Source organism: Galeopterus variegatus, unplaced genomic scaffold, assembly GCF_000696425.1.
Source record: "Galeopterus variegatus unplaced genomic scaffold, G_variegatus-3.0.2 Scaffold701, whole genome shotgun sequence".
NCBI lineage: Eukaryota > Metazoa > Chordata > Mammalia > Dermoptera > Cynocephalidae > Galeopterus > Galeopterus variegatus.
In genome coordinates, this window is record NW_007726812.1 from 529,672 (window position 1) to 546,982 (window position 17,311).

At 50.7% G+C, this 17,311-nt stretch overlaps 1 protein-coding gene and 1 pseudogene across 1 annotated transcript in view; one reads left to right on the plus strand and one right to left on the minus strand.

Annotated features, from left to right (window-relative positions):
* Positions 1-1,371, minus strand: part of DAG1 (dystroglycan 1 (dystrophin-associated glycoprotein 1)) — a 72,189-nt gene extending 70,818 nt beyond the window's left edge. Inside the window, exon 1 of the mRNA XM_008571560.1 lies at positions 1,070-1,371. The gene's annotated coding sequence lies outside the window, so the exon portion shown is untranslated. The remainder of the gene's footprint in view (positions 1-1,069) is intronic.
* LOC103589556 lies at positions 857-11,993 on the plus strand (annotated as a pseudogene).
* Positions 11,994-17,311: the final 5,318 nt, after the last annotated feature.

Here is a 17,311-nt window from a genome sequence, read left to right on the forward strand (position 1 = left end):
CTTCTCCATATTCAAACTGTGGTTTTTTACGCCTCCAAAACATGTTAAAGTCGAACTCTTTTTTAGAGGAAGAATATCCCAAAATTATAATGTCTCTGAACACTAAGCATAGAACAGCCTAATAAAATTACAATACTCCATCTTTACCAGACTTTCCAAAACACCTGGAAGCACATCCAACTCTTTATCTGGACTTAGGTCCTATAAACACCACCCTCTCTTCATGGGAGTCTGGTTTCCATGCCAGGAATCACTTCTACTCGCTTATTTAGGGAAACAGCAGGCCAGACTCTTAAGTTAGAACTCTAGACTATAAAGGTGCTGTCCCAGGCTCTAGCCCCAACCAGGCAAAACTTCATCGTCACCATTAAAACTAATTCTGAAGTAAATCGATTTACAAAGGTAAGAGCTTCTCAATTTACAGAGATTAAAAGACGCATTCTAAATTACCAGTTGAGTTTATAGAAAATTATCTCGGAATTCATAGCAAAAGGATTCTGAACCCAGACAGCATTTTCTTTGGAGATATTTTCAAATATATTCGGGGGCGAACCTGGTGTTCCAAATACCAAGTGGAAAGGTGAAAAGGTAGTAAGCAGGCTTCCAAAGACGCTCAAGTGGGGGGCAGGGCTCAGACCGAGGGGTGGCGGCGCCCTTCCCTGCCTTTTACGGGGAATTCGACACCCCGTAGTCGGGATCCAGCCCAACTGGGCCACGACCCCCATTAGAAGGCCGAGAGGTAGCCCACAGGCCACAAACGCCCGCAGCCGAGACGCAGGCCCCGCGTTCCCGGGAGAGCGGGCCGGGTTAAGGCCTGGCCCACCGCCGCGGCGCGTAGCCCGGGCCTTGCAGCCGAATGCTTCAAGCCTTCGCCTGCGGGGCCCACAGCAGAGGGGCGGCTTCGCCCGGGCGGCACCGCCTCCTCACCCGCAAGGACGTTCGCGGCGGTATCCCCGCCCCAAGCCGAAAGAGCGAGCAGCAGCAGGTGTTCCGCGGCAGGTTCGGCCGGTGGCGGGAATAGGGGCCCAACCGGCCAGGCACGGCGGCTGGGGGCGTACGGCGCACTCACCTAGAGCCGGCGGGCGGGCCGTGGCAGGTGTTCACTCCTCCGGACCCCAGGACACCGCCACCACCGATCCCCTGGGACTCCGAGCGAAGATACCGCCGCCGCCGCCGCCGAGCCCAAGGATCGCGAGCGCTGCGCCGCAACCTCCGCGCGAGCACGTACCGGGCGGTGAGAGGGCGCCGAGCGCGAGGGCGGGGCGCGAGGCCGGAGCCTAGCAACCGCCTGACACGCGAGTGCCGCGACCAATCCCGCTGCCAGCTCTGCACGGCACCGACTGGTCGTCCGCGCGCCGCCAGCTTCTCCCTGCGTCGGCCTCCCCGCAGCGCGCCGCACCCTTGCGCTGGTCCCGCCCCGGCCCGCGCCTCTCTGCTCATTGGCCCGCCACGCCCCCGCCCCGAAAGCCACGCCCCTGCGGAGGCTCCACCCTCCCGAGGCCAGAAAGGTCCGTCTGGGGACACACCCCGGCCGGTCAGGGTCGCCTCAAGCCCTCTGAACCAGGAATGGGGGAGGGGCGCCCCGCCCAACCTCAGGCCTTTGGGCCTGTAAGACTAACCCAGGGTAGTCAGGCTGCCAACCGGCCTGGCCACAACTGGCCATCCATCAACTGCGTTCGGCCCTGCTAATTCTTCTCGAACACAAATCAAGAGTTATTTCTAAAACGTGAAAACAATCAGGAAGCATCCTCTGAATTGCGAAGGACAAAGGCCTTGCCGCCCAGCTCTTACACAAATGGGGAAACTGAGGTCAGAGCCGGGAGGGCCGGGAGGCTAGCCCATCTCCTAGAACCTCTCCCACAGCAGGCGGGCTGGGAAGGGCCTTAAGCCTAACCCTCCTCCCTTACCCCTGCCCGGAATCCGATGCCTCCTCGAGTGCCCGAAATAGCTCTGACCCGCTGGCGCCGGTCACTCACTCCTTGTGACCCACATTCTTTGGTTGGGGGGTTGTAGTAAGAAGCGGGGGTTACTACTGGGGTCCGTCCTTCCTTCAAGTAAAGGATCCTAAAATAGCTCTAGCTCTCCCCAGGGCTTACCTTTGGCACCTACCCCCCACCCCAAAGTCCCCTGACCTGATGTTACTGGATGGATCTGGGAATGGCACCCGTGGTGGACTCTGCTCCCTTCCCATCCCGACATCCCGCGCAGAATGGGTCCATCTCTTCCTTGGCCTGTGGCCAGGCTGGAATTCCCGCCCCCCACACTCTTGTCAGTAAGCACATTCTGAACACAGAACCAGCTGCCACCTGCCAGGAGCTCCTCCCTGGATCCCAGACAGCTCTGGGGTTCCTCTGCTTTCTCCCCCTCCGCAGGAGTGTCTGGGAGAAGCAAATTTCAGAGGAAGCAGAGGGGAATGCCCCATCTCCCAAATACACATACCTGTTTGCAATTTTCTACAGGCCCCCTGGGGCTGGCTGGTTAGCTTAGTTACCCACTGCCAAAAAAAGATGCTATAGACTTCAAACCTCATTCACAGAGACTAGGAAAGAACTAAAAACCATCCCTTAAAAGTTAGAACTAAAGGGCCGGCCCGGTGGCGCACTCCTACAGTGCGCCGCTTGGGAAGCGTGGCGGCGCTCCCGCCGAGGGTTCGGATCCCACATACAGACCGGCCGCTCACTGGCTGAGCGAGGTGCGGGGGCAACACCGAGGGTTGCGATCCCGTTGCCGGTCCCGGTCCGGTACGGGTGCGACACTGAGGGTTGCGATCCATTGCCGGTCATGAAAAAAGGAAAAAAAAAAAAAAGTTAGAACTAAAAAGTTAATTGCCTCTTCTGTCCAGCTCTAAAATTCTGCTGCTTTGAAAAGACTAAGAATGCAGAAAAGTATGTGGGTTTCTAAACAAAATATATTCTCTCATTCACTCCTTCAGCTTAGAGAGTCTTCCACCCACCTCGAAACACACACTAGGCACTGCTTTGCAGCCCTAGGTTCTGCTGGGTATTTTAGTGTCTGAGTGTATGGTTATGTATCTATCTGTTTTTCCAAAACAAAAGACAGCAGTGGGTACAAGCCTCAAGGGACACCTCCCCAGATAACTGCAATCTGCAAAGAAGTAGTAAACCACTCTTCGGACCTCACTGACTGGATGCCAGAGGGGCTCTCCTTCTTCCTTTTTGGCACTGGTCTTGCTAGATGAGGCTTCAGGCCTCATTCTGGCCTACAGGGTCCAAACACCCCATGCCCAAGCACCCCCAGAACCGTGGTCAAGGGAGGGGCTATACCTTAACTAGCTGGTGCCCAAGGGGTAGGATTGGTCCTTCCTAGTCCTGGAAGCAGAGAGAAGGAACCAGAGTTTGCCCAAAACCCATACAGCCAAACCCTTTCCAGTCCCTGCCTCCCCAGGTTTGGGGCTCAGTTGCAGGTACTGGGCCCCAGGCTGGCCCTGATGCTTTCCTCCTTCCTCTTCCCCAGCCCTCCAGCCTTGGCAGATCCCACCTTCCCCCCATGCCAGAACAGTCCTAGTATCTGGGCCTTATATCTGTCTTTCTTCATTTTTGTGTAGAGTTGGGGTTCCCCAAACCCCCTGTTTCTTCAGGCTCTAGAAATCAGGAGGCCTGGCTGGCCAGAGCTGAACCAGCCTCTTGGGGCCTAACCATCCCCCATCAGAGCCCAATTAGCCCCCACTGGAGCCCACACTAAAGTAGAGAGGGATGTGGACTGCTGTTTTCAGGTTGGATGAGGGCTGTAAGTTTACTCCCAAGGTTACTGCCTTGTTACTCCCTTTAGTTCTGAGAATCTAAGCCTTTTCCCTCCCTGGGAACTGCACAGCCCACCCTATGGCTCAGCACAAGATCCCCAGTGACTCACCCTTGGAACACCAGCAGGGTCTAGGCCACCCCAGGCCAGGCTGGGTGCTCACAGCCAGTTGGAGGACAGGACCAAGAGTGAGGCCTGGAACACACCCCGGAGCAGCTGCTCATAGGGCCCACGTGGTACGGGCTTGGGGAGGAATGACCAAGAGGCTAAGAATGAAGCTCTTCAGGCCTGACAATTAGCCCTCAGCTATCATGGGCCTTCAGCCCCCATTGCTTCCTCCATTTAGATCCCAGCCCGAGGCTCCAGGAAAATTATCTGAGTAAGGTTTGACTGCCCCACTGAGGTTAGAGCCCTTGATACAGAAACCAATTTCCTTGGCCCCACATTGCAACCATCACCTAACAGCCATCACATAGTAGATAGAGGCTCAATTTCTGTGTGGGAAGGAAGGAATCAGGTTGCTGCCTGCCTTACCTCCTGGTAGGTAGTCATCCCCAAGGGTCCAAGTCCCGTGCAAGGCCTAACGCAAATGCCCCAGTGTTTGCTTGGGGCTGATATGATTTAAGCTAAGACTTTGGTTCTAGCTCAGACTAAATTCGGCAGACACCTACATGGATAAAACTTTCCTGTGGTTCTAGAATTACAGGGGTTTTTACTCTGGCATGTTCCTGAGGAGCCAAAGGCTAAGGGCTAAGGGACAGTGCCCATTCTCCTTCCCATGGGAGAGAGTCTCCTGCTGCTGATTTTCCTCCAGTCCTGAAGGAGAGGGGCAGGGGTCAGTGCTGGTCAAGGGTGGAGGCTCCTGACCCAAATGTCAGGCCTGTAGGCCTGCCTGGGGCAAGAGATTGGCAAGCAGGGCCAGCCACATCAGGGCAAGGGAGGAGTCCCTTTTGTCTTAATTTAACAGAAGGCAGATTGTCTGGCAACTTTAGCAAAAGAAACGGCTGATAAGTTCATCTGGGAGAAATTGCCAGTAGGCGTGTTTGTGGGTAACCACCAGCCTTCCCAGAAACCATTTCCTTCCCTTGAGGGGCCCTCCACTCCAGCACTTCCACCAGACCCCTTTATACATGGCTGGCACAGGGCTTTCCTCTAGTCAGTTTGGCCACAGCTTCCAAACCTGGTCCTTTAGGACCATTTCCTTCCCTTGAGGGGCCCTCCACTCCAGCACTTCCACCAGACCCCTTTATACCTGGCTGGCACAGGGCTTTCCTCTAGTCAGTTTGGCCACAGCTTCCAAACCTGGTCCTTTAGGAACATAGAGTTTTGTGCAGCAGGAACCCCACAGCAAGGGAGAGTATTGATTGAATGAATAAAAGGCACCTTTCCTCCTGGGTGGACACACATGTCCAATGCCCCTTCGCTCAGCTACATTCCACTCCCTGCTGACTCTGGGATAAGACATCCCCCAAAGCCAACTTTGGGTGGCTGTTCCCAAAACACTGGGCCTGTGACCTTGAGCACTGGACTAAACACCAGCATCTAGTCTGGCCAGCAGCCAGTGGAAGCAAGCAAAGCTGAGGGGCTTATTTGTTTTGTTTTGTTTTTATTTATTTATTTATTTATTTATTTTTAAAGATGACTAGCAAAGGGATCTTAACCCTTTTTTTTTTTTTTTTTCCGTGTCCGGCAACAGATCGCAACCCTCAGTGTCGCACCCGTACCGGACCGGGACTGGCAACGGGATCGCAACCCTCGGTGTTGCACCCACACCTCGCTCAGCCAGTGAGCAGGAACTGGTCTGTATGTGGGATCCGAACCCTCGGCGGGAGCGCCGCCACGCTCCCAAGCGGCGCACTGTAGCAGTGCGCCACCGGGCCGGCCCCAGGGATCTTAACCCTTGACTTGGTGTTGTCAGCACCACGCTCACCCAGTGAGCTAACCGGCCATCCCTATATGGGGTCCGAACTCGTGGCCTTGGTGTTATCAGCACCGCACTCTCCCGAGTGAGTCACAGGCCGGCCCCCAGAGGGGCTTATTTGTTAATTCACTTCAGTCACTGACCAGCTAACCCATAAGCTCAGAGTCTTGGGAGAAGATACCCACACTCCTCCAGTTCAGCTGGTTTGAGAGTTCCTTCTCTGTTCTGTCACATGTCCAAATCCAGCTGAGGGCTCAGCCACAGGCTCCTCCAGGCAGAAACACCTCTTCCTCTCAGAGCTGGCCTGAGATCTGGGCCTGTCCCTCTCATCAGCCTGAGCACCCCTCAGTGATTCCTTTGTCAGAGACATTAACAAGCTACTCAACAATCACTGATTCTGACTCTGGTATCATGGCTGATAATTATGCCCTTGGAACACTGGAAGTGTTGGACCCAAGTGAAAAGACAGCCTGTGCTCTAGGCTGAGTGCTGACAGAGACAGACAGGGCCTCTGGGAGCCATACCTCTAGTATGGGGAATTCCTAACATTTCTGGGATGAATGAGAGGGTTTCCTCCAGCCATCCTGAGGTAAGCTCATAAAGGGGTAAAGGGAGAATGTTAACTCATCAGACAAGACTTCCTGGAATTCCTAACATTTCTGGGATGAATGAGAGGGTTTCCTCCAGGCATCCTGAGGTAAGCTCATAAAGGGGTAAAGGGAGAATGTTAACTCATCAGACAAGACTTCCAGTGTGTGCGTGTAAGGAATAAGCCCCTGCTGGGACACAGAGCTGAGTTCACTCAATGTATGACCTTGCATAAGCTGCTTGCCTTCTGTGAGCCCCTTGGTCACCCCATAATCAAGTGATCTCATGTGTGAGCTGCGGCCCTTCCTGCTCACAAAAGTGACAGAAGACTGCATTATGTGACTGAATCAGGGTGAGGGTGAAACATCCATCTATGTGTTGTTCAATCCACAGATTATTCACTGAGTCTATCGTATGCTAGGAACACAACAAGAATAAAAGAGACAAGACCTGCCCTTGTGGAATCGAAATTCTAGTGTAATAAGATAGACAGTAAATAAAATAAGTAAATACAAATGTAATAATCACGTAGTTACAAAGAGAACGGGAGGGTGGGAGGGGCTGGGGTCTGCTGTGTGGTGCAGGTCATTGGGAAAGTCCTCTGTTTGAAGGCAGAGCCTGCAGGAGGTGAAGGAGGAAGTCCTGGGGTTTTCTCGGGAAGGAGTGGAACAAGCCTACGGAATGGCTGCAGTGAAGGCCTAGGAGGAAGTGGGCCAGCCGGGTCTGAGGTACCTTGGAGATCACCAAGTCCTGAGCAGTGAATGGAGCAGTAAAAAAAGATGAGAGAGCAAGTGATGAATAAAGGGGAGAGAGCAAGCAACTCAGGAGAGCAGTCCACTGAATTTGATTTAACCAGGCTGGGTAACGCCACAAGTGTAAGGTCCAGGAGAAAGGGGCATAGAAGCTGAAAGGTAGGAGAAAGGAGGAAGGGAATGGGGATAGTGCCCTTAGGCCTCCAGGAAGGAATGCTGTGGGGTGAGGGGTGAAGGGGCACTAGCTGGGCCTCAGCCCTGCAGCTCCTCTTTCCCCTGATAGGTAGGGAAAGAGGTGGGAGAACTGAGGAGGAAAGAGGGAGGAGAGAGCAGGCAGAGGAGGGAGCAGAGATGGGGGTCCTGAAGGGGAGGGGCACCAAGCACAGGGGAACTCAAGTCAAAACAAGCATTTAGAGAGAAAAGTTCTCACTTCCCCTGCCTCCACCTTCCCTGGAATGTAGAGAGACCACTCCAGCACCCCTCCTTCCAGCCGCAGGGAAGGAAGGGATGTTCCTGTGGTGGGAGGAAGGGTTCCGCTGTGCTTGGGCAACTCCTGGTATGCACTGCAAGTAAGGGCTTCAAGGGAGACCCTTCACGGCCCACCAGAGAGGGCCCAGCACCAACTGTCTGGGGAAAGGAAGCCCATGGACTGGACCAATGGCAGAGATGGGGAGAGGGGAGAGAGGAGCGGGGAGTAGGGGGATGGACAGTACAGAGGGAGGGTTTTACCCCAAGATAGGTCTAGGGCAATCCCCCACCTGACTCCCCCAAGGCTGCTACCAAGCACAGGCATGCAGGAGGCCCTCAGGATAGGTGCAGTGTCACCTGACAGGCATGAGGCATTAGCCAGCTGTTCCCTCCATCTCTTCCTGCTCACTGCTGTGGGCCAGTGACCTTAAATGTTCTTTCCCCTTAGCTGCCACTTATCCAAGCTGAACCTAAGTCTGGCTGGGTTACCCATGAATGGGTGTGACCTCCAGGAAAGGGTCTATGTCCATCAGATGTGTTCACTGGGCTGGACCTGGCAAGGGACCCCAGGGACTAGGAAGGCCTGGAGTGGGAAGAACTGGGGGATGGGCTCAGGATAGGCCCTTAAGGTAAGAGAGACCCCAGCAAGAAGTCAGGGCTCTGGGCCTCTGGGGTTGGGTATGATGCTACAAGCATGGTGGCAGCCCTCTGCCTCTCACTGATATGTTCCCAGGGCCATACAAAGGTCCATTCATGGTGCATGGAGGATTTTTTTTTTAAGTGAAAAGAAACATTTCATCATCTCCATGTCCCAGGGCATTTGAGGGAATGTGGCAGCTGGTACAATACAAATGTAGGGACACGGGGGAGCAGAGAAGTTTCCTCCTAAAGGGCATATTCTGGGCCTCAGAGCTGGGTCCTAACAGCTGCTCCTTCTATGCTGGGGGGATCCTAGGGAGGAAGGCTAGCCTCAGCTGACCCCCAACCTTTCAACTGCCCAAAACCTCCTGTACTCTGCTGCCTGGGATCCTCAGAGGTTGGTTCAAGATCAGCAGCACTAAGGCCCTGGTGTTGGGGTGCGCAGAAAAGTGAGAACTCACAGGCCTCCTCACCACACCTACAACCACTGGGACTAGACTCACTTCCACTAAGCCCCCTCACCTCACAGGAGGCAGGGCCCAGGTGTGCCCCAGGCCCACTTGCTCTTACAACTAATGGGTACTGGTGGCCCAGGCTCAAGGCTCCAAAGGCTGGGTGTGCAGAGGCAGGAGCCCTGGTGCTTGCCTCTGACTGACTTGAACCTTGGGAAGACCCTTTCCCTCTCCAGATCCTTTCCCTGTCTGACCCATGTGGATCAGAGCTTTCCAAAGATCCCTTAGGAATCCCTGGTTCTGTTTGCTTTCCTTCCTAGGATAACAGTCAGGAAAAGGAGTGGATAAACAGTAGAAGAGAATAGGAAGAGGGGGGAAAAAATCAACCCAGGAAGTGGCAGAGGGGGTCCAGAGGGGTCCTGAGGGAGGCAGTGCAGTCTATAAGGATGGGTCTTTGGGGGAACTTCTGGAAGGAAGAGGAGAGCATTCGACTCCTTTACTATCCCACTATCCCCTACCCCAGTCTTTCCTTCCCTGAGGAATCCCAAGCATATAGATGCTTCCATCCCTGTTTCCCTAAGGTCTGTCTTGGTCCCCTCCCCCAATACTCTCCCACCCCCACTGGCTCTCCATTCCCACAGCCCAGCAGCCAGAGAGCTTCCTCACCTGCTGCTGCCTGGCCTCCTTCCTCTTCCGCGCAGCTGTTCCCAGACAGCTGGATCAGAGTGGGACACTGCCCCTCGCTGAACTGCCAGGACCTCCTCCTCCTCTGCCTTGATGGCTCTGCTGGCCCACCCACAGTCCTCCTTTCAGATGTCCTTGGCCTCAAATCCTGGAGACCCTGGCATCCACCGGGCCACCACAGCTGTGGGCTGCCTTCAACTTTGCCAGGAGCAACAGCTGCTGCAGCACCCAGGCTCCTCTAGGGCCGACATCTCCCTGCCTCCTATCAGCCTGAGGGTGAAGTACTAGCCCCTACCCAACACTTCCCTTTGTCTTTTTGGGCCTTGGTCTTCTGAACACCTTCTCTCATAGAAGAACAGTGGACTACAGAGAGGAAGGGCTACAGGGCCGTTTTCTGCTGGAACCTCTGCTTTCAGCACACTGCTAAAGCCAGTTCACATGCATGTGGCAGCAGCCAGAGCTAACTTTCAAACCCAGATCTCCCTGTGATCCTGCTCTGCTCTGTGTTCTTCCCAAATTCCAGCTGCCAGAGGACAAAGATCCCTCACTTCATCCTGACCTGCCTGCATTGTCCTCCCCATACCTCTTCACTTCCACTTCTCTCAATACCTACCCCCAGCTCCTTACCCCAGATTTTCTTTGTACATGACCCCAGCAACATGGATCTCCAAAGACCCCAGCCACATGGAGCCTCTTTATGTTCCTAAAAACATGCCAGGCATCTGCCAGCTCCTCTCAAGGCTTCCCACATGCTGACCCTTCTGCCCACAGCATTCTTTTCCCACGTGGCCTACCTCACTCCTGCTCATCCTGTCTCAGCTTCTGACCTGGCCAGGGTATCTCTGCTCTGGACCCCCACTTACCCTACTATATTATTATAATGTGTGATTTAAGATTTATCCCTACAATAGACTAGAGAGTCTGTGTCTGTCTATTCCCTCCTTCTATCCTGGGAACCTCTAGCACCCGAGGCAAACTTTAAAAATATCCAATAAATTTGGATCCCCGTACCATGCAGTCACCAAAAAAAAAAAAAAAAACCCCACAGTATACCAAGTAAAATGGGAATTATCAAAATACAAAATTACAACAAATTTACAGCTGAAATTGGCTTTTATTCACCATTCATGAATCAGGGAAGCCTCCATTCTACAAAATAGAAGGAGAGCTCCCACAAAACAGTGGGTTTTATTAGGTGGGAACAAGGAAGCAGTGCAATAGGGAAAAAAAACTAGTTAACATCAGGTTACCTCAGGTTACCTTTTTTGTAAGGGTTAAAGCAGAGAGGACTTCCAAATTATACTAACTTAAGGGCTGGCTGGTTAACACAGTTGGTTAGAGCATGGTGCAGATACCTCAAGGGTTCAATCCCTCCAAAAAGAGAGAGAGATCAAATTATACTAACTCAGATAGACTGGAGTCTCCTGTTTTCAGAAAAAACTAGCCTGTTTGGGGATCTATTTCCTTCCTTAAAGTTTCAGCATGACTATGTGGCATTTAGCACGAGTGACTCTATTTTGCTTTGGTCTGGTCTATAAGGGCCTAGTTCAGGAGCTCAGTCCAAAACAATGGCCTCCCAAAATTTTGTTTAACAGAATGAATAAATGAACATATGACTGAAAATGAGGCCTCCTGCACCCAAGCCTCCTCAGTACTGCTAAGCTACACCTGGAGCCTTGTCGAGGAGGCTACAGCCATTGCCATAGCCACAGACAAGAGCCCTCAGCCTGTACCTCGAGCCTGCAATATCCTCCAAGGACGCCCCAGGCCATGTCATCATGAAAGTGACATTCAATTAGGCTCTGGACCAGAGGAAGCCAAGAAGGACACTCCCAAGAGCAGAGCTCACTATCACCACCCCCATGGCATTGCGATGGACTGCAAGGACCCAGATGATTGAGGTACCAGGTGGCCAGAGAAGAGCCTGGTGTTGGTGCACGTGCTTTGGACTAGCATTTATGCTTGCGGGTATCATTCTAGGAGAAGCATACCTGTACAAATATTTTTCACTTCAGCCAGATGACTGTATACTACTGTGGAATAAAGTACATCAAAGATGATGTCATCTTAAATGAGCCTCTGCAGATGCCCTAGCTGCTTGCTACCAGACAACTGAAGAAAATATTAAGATCTTGAAGAAGATGAGGTTGAATTCATCAGTGTGCCTATCGCAGAGTTTGCAAATAGTGATCCTGCCAACATTGTTCATGGCTTTAACAAGAAACCCACAGCCAGCAGGCCAGTTAGCTCAGTTGGTTAGAGTATGGTGTTGTAATACCAAGGTCAATGGTTCAGATGCCCATACCAATCAGCTGCCAAAAAAAAAAAAGAAGCTCACAGCCTATTTTGATGTTAACCTGGATAAGTGCCATGTGATCCCCCTGAACACCTCCATTGTTATGCCACCCGGAAACCTATTGGAGTTACTAATTAAAATCAAGGGTGGAACCTTTTTGCTTCAGTTATGTCTGACTCATGAGCACATGGTTACCACCAATCACATTGAAAATGTGGATCGTCTGGGTTTCTTTCTTTCTCAACTGGGTCATAACAAGGAAACATATACTGCAACACAGAGAGACTATTAAAGGTATTCAGAAATGTAAGTGATTTTGTAAGTGATTATGTTACAATTTGGCATTTTGAAAATGAATTTGCAATGGAAACTTTAGTTTGATTTTGAATAGTCAAGAAAAATATTATGGAGAAAAATGTAATACCACAGCATAACCTCGCCCTCTGCATTTTGTGCAGTGATTATATTTTTATTTTATTTACTCATTTATTTTTGGTGGATGGCCATTATAGCGATCTGAACCCTTGACTTTGGTGTTATAACCCCACGCTCTAACCAACTGAGCTAACTGGCCAGCCCAAGTGATTATTTTTTAAAATCTTCTTTGATGTAAGTAGCAAACGGTTCACTATCTTTCCAGGGGCTGGCCAGTTAGCTCAGTTTGTTAGGGTGCAGCCTTATAAAACCAAGGTCATGAGTTCAGATCCCCATACGGGCCAGCCACCAAAAAAACCCAAAAACCTATCTTTTCATCTCATTAATTCAATTAAAACCATTACCTTTAAAAAAAAAAAAAACCTAAAAAATAAAATGAGGCCTCTGAGAGGTTTAAGTCTGTGCAAGGGACCTATAGCCTTCTGGAGAGACCTCCCAGAGAGTCCAAATGGCATTTGGATCCCAAACGCCAAAAGCCCATATACCATCAGGGACTTTCAGCCACCTGCAGGATAACGTTAAGCCCTACTCCACCCTACCTTGGGCAATAGGGACCTGTCCTAGACTGGTCAAGACCTACCAGTCTCTTTCCCTCTCCTCAACTCCCTACAGATTCTCACCTATGAGGGTCCCTCTTTCTCCATCAATCCAAGTCTTGTCCCTCCCACTTAAGAACAACATCCCCAATCCTTCCTGGCCTCTGACTCCACATTGTCTCTAGGATACCCCAAGCTCCTGGGGGGCAAAAATTGTCCTTGATAATAACAGCTATCATCATTGAGCTCCTTCCTACACCCTGGACACACAAATCTCACCATGCCTTCCAACAACCCTCTGTCACAATTATTATTGGCCCCATGTTACAGATGAGAAAACCGAGGCCTGAAGATTAAGTCACTTACCCAAGGTCACACAGCCAATAAGAGGCCAAGCTGTAGAACTGTGTTCATCTTAGTAACTTTCACTGGGTCTGGCCCAGAATGGGAACTCCACAGATGCTTGCTGAATGACTGAATGAGTAGATACAGTTACATCAAAACTTTAGCTATGGACCCACCCACCCATGGGGCCCAGAATACAGGGTCCTTGGAGTCATGTAAGTGGTTTTGACGCCAATCTAGGCCAACTTTGGAGAAACAGGGCCAGGTCTCTATCCCCCTCCCATCTTGGGCACGTGACCAGTAGCCACTTTGGCCTCACCTTGGTGGGGTCTTGACACTGTTGAGTTATGGGAGTAGTCAGGGACCAGTGAGGGAGGGAAGAAACTTCAGGGCAACCTCAGTAAGGAAGGAAAGGCAGAGGCCTCAGGCTCAGCCAGCCCCCTTCAAAGAACAGCAAAAAGGCCTAAGGGCCAGTAGTAAACAAAGGTATTCTCAGAGTGGCCTGATTATAAGGTCTGCAGTTTGGGGGTTTAATTTATAAGCCCACTTCAGTCATTATTTGTAAAGAGGGTAAGGAACTGGTGGGCAGGCAAGAAGTAGCCAAATCAAATTATAAATCCCTTTACTAAGCACCTATTCCATTCTCAGACATGCAAGAAGGCCAAAGGCAGAGAAACAGAAGTCATAGCCGGGACAGCTGAGAAGCATTTTTCTTTTTTTTTTTTTTTTCTAAAAGATGACCGGTAAGGGGATCTCAACCCTTGGCTTGGTGTCGTCAGCACCACGCTCAGCCAGTGAGCAAACCGGCCATCCCTATATGGGATCCGAACCCGTGGCCTTGGTGTTATCAGCACCGCACTCTACCGAGTGAGCCACGGGCCGGCCCATGAGAAGCATTTTTCTACTCCTGAGTGGGGAAAGCTGCCACCCCCCACGCCAGAATAAGGATGTATTATGAGGCCTGGTTTGTAGCCACCTGGATGAGGGGTCACTGTAGGTGAGTCTTTGGGAAGGGGAGTTTCCTGCTGGCTTTGCGAATTCCCAGGAAGGGTTCAGCATGGACAGGGCATGTCCAGGCCTGGCCAGATGGACAAGAATGGGGCAGGGGTGAGTGCCTGAGCAGGCCCTAACCAGGCATCCTAGACTTTGCTGGAACTTGCCTGACTCTGAGCAAAATGATCTGGAGTTGGGGCCAAGCGGGGGGAGCTCAGAGAAGTGGGTAGGGGAACTGACAAGATAGCCAGCTGGCAGCCTCCTGTTGGGTTTTGCATTGCCCCTCACTAAAGTCATCTGATTCCGGATTCCTTTCATAATGGGATAAATTGTGCCGACAGTGAGGCCCAGGTCAGGACTATTGGAGTATAGTGACTTACTTCAGTGGGAGGACATGGGTTCCAGGAAAGCCAGAAAAGCACAAGCATTCCTTGGCTTCTTGTTCCCAGCAGCTGCAGGAAACTATTCCAAGTCCCTATCTCTCCCAACAGCCTCCAAGGACTGAAGAAAATCTTGTTTCCACCTTCCCCCTGATTGGACACACAGAGAGTCCTGGATGGGGGCAGCTGAGTACTTCATGGCAGGCCCCAGGGAGATGGTGGGGCTGCCAGACAACATATGGGAAGGCAGCATGGAGCATGTCTGGAGACCAATCCTGGGTAGGGAATACTATGGATTTCATGCCCTGTGGCAGGATCACCAGCCTTCCTTACCTCTGTAATCTGAAAAAGCTACTGACAGTTTTCCCAGAAAAACATTCTCTACACATACTATCTTGCTATAATTTATGAATTATAAATTCATAAATGCCTAAATGCCCTGCAGTCTTTACTCTCTGGGACTCCAGCCTAGGAGCCCCTGTAGTGTGCTTAAGGTCAGAGCAATTCCAGTTGGGTTCTGCCCCAACTGGCTGAGGGTCTTGGGCCAGCTCCTTACCATCTTGATTTACACTGCCCTCTAGAGCTGGAGGGGTTGGACTAGGGGAGCCTCAGGGCTCACCTACTGTGACACCTCCTCAGTGCTACTTCAAATCATCCTATAGGAGACAGTCTAAAAGAAAGGGCAGCTTCAAACCCAGCAGAGAAACTAGGCCTGCCCTCATCAGTGCTGGGCTGTCACACACACTAGGCCTTCCCAGACTCCCAACAGTATCCACTACTCCTCTACCTTCTGTCCACCCAGAAGAGTCTTACTGCCAATTTCCAGGCCCCTGGAGGCTTTGAGGCCCACACACACTAGGCCTTCCCAGACTCCCAACAGTATCCACTACTCCTTTACCTTCTGTCCACCCAGAAGAGTCTTACTGCCAATTTCCAGGCCCCTGGAGGCTTTGAGGCTTTGGGCTCTCATTCACAAACACACACACTCATCACCAAGCCTTCCATTTTTCTTTCATTTATTGGTGGTATCAGTCATTCACCACATTTATTGAGCACCTAGTATATATCAGGCATTGGACTGAGCATAGCACAAGTCCAAATCATGCCCATACTTCTGGGTCTGGCCAGAATCTCACATCCTCCCAAGCCTCAACTGGCCACCCAGCCCAACCATCCCAAATGGTTCTTTTTGAAACGGAGTCCCTCTTCCATTCACTCAGGGCTTTTGGTAAGCTCCCCAGTGTGGCCACCTCTAGGTAGGGTGTGGCCTTGTTAGTTACTTTTTGCCTCCTACTGCTGCCAACCGGCAACAAGAGATGAGAAAAGAAATGTTGTCTGCCTTAGGATCCAGGAGGCCTTTAACAAAATGGCCTGACTGAATCCAGGTAAGGATTCATTGGATTTGTTTCTTGCTATTTTGTCCAGAGTGCTTCTCACTACTAGACATTATACAGAAATTATTTGTCTTGTCTCCCCCACTAGAATGAAAATTCCATGAGGGCAGAGACTTTTGTTCACTTTTGTATGCCTGGGTGAAGAAAGTACTAAGTAAATATTTATTAAATTAAAAAACGTATAAAGTTGAGACCAGATGCTATGTACAATCTGGCAGAAGGATTCTCAAACCCCAGTATGACCACTCGTCAGTTGTGTGGCCTTGAGCAAGTTATTCAGCCTTTCCCCTCAGTTTTTTTACATGCGGTATGGGAATAATTATGATTTCTACCTTGAAGGGGAGTGAGTTGAAGTGAAGAGCGCACACAAAGAGAGTAGCACCTGGCATATAATAAATGCTAAATAAGTGTTAAAGGCTATTATTGTTGTACTATTATGCCTGCTTTGTTCCTTCAGCACTGCTGGGAGTTTTCCCCACCTGGATCAGAAACTTGATTGCTACTGGGAACACACTATGCCACTGGACCAAGGTGCCACAAATTCAGTACGAGTTTATACATACTTACTCTGAGGGCAGGAGTTCTTACCACGAGGACTGTGGGCAGCTTTTATGGGTTTCTGAATTCCCAAACATTAGATGAGAAACATGTGTTCACAATCTTGGAGGAAGTTGACTTTTCAGGTTCTCAAAAGGCCCAGACCCAACAGAAGTTAAGAAGGCCTGGGAAGAGGGAGGGCTTGAAGGATACTCTTTCAGGCAGCCATTTCCACAGTTCAGGTGCAGACCATGCCAAAGAGCGCCTGGCAGTCTTCTGTTTTTGATAATTGATGGGATTCTCGATAATTGATGGTAATACTAGGAGATAAAGGCTGGGGAAAAAGTTGGGGATTCAAGGCTCATGTAAGGCATATATTCCAGGCACCCAGAGTTTATCTCCTGCCTATGCCAGCCCCACCAGTCTTGGATGGAGGAGCCAGATTCTCAAAGGTGGTTGACTGTCCATTTCCCAGCAGGTGGCGCTAACTGACCTAAGCCGAGGGTTACCAGCTAGGAGACTGGTTCTCAGAGAACGGGGATGGGGACCAGTCCCAGGCGATGGAGCTGAACAATGCAAAGCCATTCCATTCATTCACTAATTTAACAAACACTAATTGAACACCTATGTGTCAGGAGCTGAGAATTTGACCATGAACAAAACAGACCAAGTCCTGCTTTAATAAGGTATGCATTTTAGAGATGTGCTGTGAGATATGGTAGTCACCAGCCACACACATGGCTACTGAGCACTTGAAATGTGGCAAGTCCCAGTTGAGTTGTGCTGTAAGTGTAAAATACACACAAATGTCAAATATTTAGTATGGAAAATATAATCTAACCTATCTAATTATTATTTTGAACATTGATTTTATTTTGAAATGAACATATTTTGCACCAGGGTACTTCAAAAAGTTTGTGGGAAAATGGAATTAAAAGATAAAACGAAGGGCCGGCCCGTGGCTCATTCGGTAGAGTGCGGTGCTGATAACACCAAGGCCACAGGTTCGGATCCTATATAGGGATGGCCGGTTTGCTCACTGGCTGAGCATGGTGCTGACAACACCAAGCCAAGGGTTGAGATCCCCTTACCGGTCATCTTTAAAAAAAAAAAAAAAAAAAAAAAAAAGATA